The sequence below is a fragment of the Saccopteryx leptura genome, chromosome 7 (assembly GCF_036850995.1).
Source record: "Saccopteryx leptura isolate mSacLep1 chromosome 7, mSacLep1_pri_phased_curated, whole genome shotgun sequence".
NCBI classification, from domain to species: Eukaryota; Metazoa; Chordata; class Mammalia; order Chiroptera; family Emballonuridae; genus Saccopteryx; species Saccopteryx leptura.
In genome coordinates, this window is record NC_089509.1 from 70400739 (window position 1) to 70402698 (window position 1960).

Consider the following 1960-nt stretch of genomic DNA (forward strand, 5'->3'; position numbering starts at 1 on the left):
CCCCCAAAAATCTAAACTCCAAAAACCCTGTTGGTTTTTTGGTCCTCAACAGGCAGATATTTCTCTGGAATATCATAGTGCACACCTGGAAATCTTCCAGGGCACACTAGTGTGCCCTGGAGCACACTTTGAGAACCACTGCTCTAGAGTAACATACAAACATGAAACAAAGTGTTTTAGTTTTGGGTGAAGAGTTGATAGCAGATAATTTTACCCAGGAAAACATTTGTGCTATAGACATGAACTTCTGTATCATTCATATGTAAGAAAAGGAAAAAAAAAGAAAAGCCAAAAATGTTTTTTACAATATACTCTGCAAGGAAAGACAACAACTTTGATTCTTTAATATTAGCTAATATGTACTATGTATTTCTAGGTTAGCTTTATAAAAGTCTGATTTAATAAATATTGTTCTGAATAAAATTTAAATTTTGTCTCTCTGTCAGTAAAATAACACCAGGTGTTAGACTTTTGAAGTCAGACTGCACCTCGGTTAGGCAACCTTGGTACTTGAATTCTGGCTAAGAAATTCAGAGTCAAGACACAAACTGTAAGATAAAGTTTATTCAGAAAGTCATAGGCCCTGGCTGGTTGGCTCAGTGGTAGAGCATCGGCCTGACGTGCGGGGGACCCGGGTTCGATTCCCGGCCAGGGCACATAGGAGAAGCGCTCATTTGCTTCTCCACCCCCCACTCCTTCCTCTCTGTCTCTCTCTTCCCCTCCCGCAGCCAAGGCTCCATTGGAGCAAAGATGGCCCGGGCGCTGGGGGTGGCTCCTTGGCCTCTGCCCCAGGCGTTAGAGTGGCTCTGGTTGTGGCAGAGCGACGTCCCGGAGGGGCAGAGCATCGCCCCCTGGTGGGCAGAGCCTCGCCCCTGGTGGGCGTGCCGGGTGGATCCCGGTCGGGCGCATGCGAGAGTCTGTCTGACTGACTGTCTCTCCCCGTTTCCAGCTTCAGAAAAATACAAAAAAAAAAAAAAAAAAAAAAAAAAGAAAGAAAGTCACAGAGGTAGGAGTGAGCCATAGAAAAAACAGGCTCAGGAAACAAGTCACAGAGGCAAAAGAAGGGGCCTTGGAGCTTAATCGAGAGAATCAAAGAAAATGGACCTGGGGGAAGGGCGTGGGGAAATGTGCAGGTGTGCTCTGTAGACACAGCCACACTACTAGGTCCTCCATCCTGAGGGTGTTTATCTGAAGGTCTCAGGGGAGGATCTCAATAGAATATTCACAGCTTTCCAGGTATGTCCTTTCAGGGTTGTGGTCTCCACTGATTGATTGGCACCAGGGCAGGGAGTCATTAGTCAATGCAGCTGGTCCTGATGTCAGCCATAGCTTTGCTTTTCTGGTTTTGCTGCTTTTTTGGGTCTGGAACAGAAGAACAGCTGAAGCTTAGGTGTCTTCTCTAGTTTGATAAAACTCAGACTCTGAGTTCAGCGGCCTCAGGTCAGCAAGTTCTTAAGATTACTTGATGTGGGCCAAAACCTTATTGTCCTAAAGGCTGAATGCTTAAGGGGGTGGTAGGGCAAGGGCTTGTATGGGAGTCTTGTGAGGCTATTCTCTGGTCCCTGTTCCTCCTCTAAGGAGAGACTAGGGATATGCCAGGGGAGCACTGAACACGGGAGTATCCAAACTGTGTGATCAGCAAAATGCTAGGGGAGAAAAGGTTACCCTTGAGGCAAGGTCCTTGTTTTCTCAGAATAGCCCATTGCTAGGCGCCAGGGCTGGTGACCTGTACCTGCCCATCTTCCTCCATCTGTTCATGCCTATCTAATTGTCTACCACATCTTATTTGATTAAGAATTTTAAGATTAAATTTTTGACAAAAACATACAAAACATATATAAATATATGTCTTGTTTTCTCAGTAAAAATAAAATACCACCAACATTAACACTGCACATTAGAATATAATATTTCTAGTGCTTAATTTATAATTGGACATTTAAGTATAAAGTCAGAGTAA

At 44.5% G+C, this 1960-nt stretch overlaps 1 non-coding gene across 1 annotated transcript; it reads left to right on the top strand.

Moving 5' to 3' along the window:
* The first annotated feature begins 580 nt into the window (after window positions 1–580).
* TRNAV-GAC (transfer RNA valine (anticodon GAC)) lies at window positions 581–656 on the top strand. Its single transcript has one exon. It is a non-coding gene; the product is annotated as a tRNA-Val (tRNA).
* The last annotated feature ends 1304 nt before the right edge of the window (window positions 657–1960 follow it).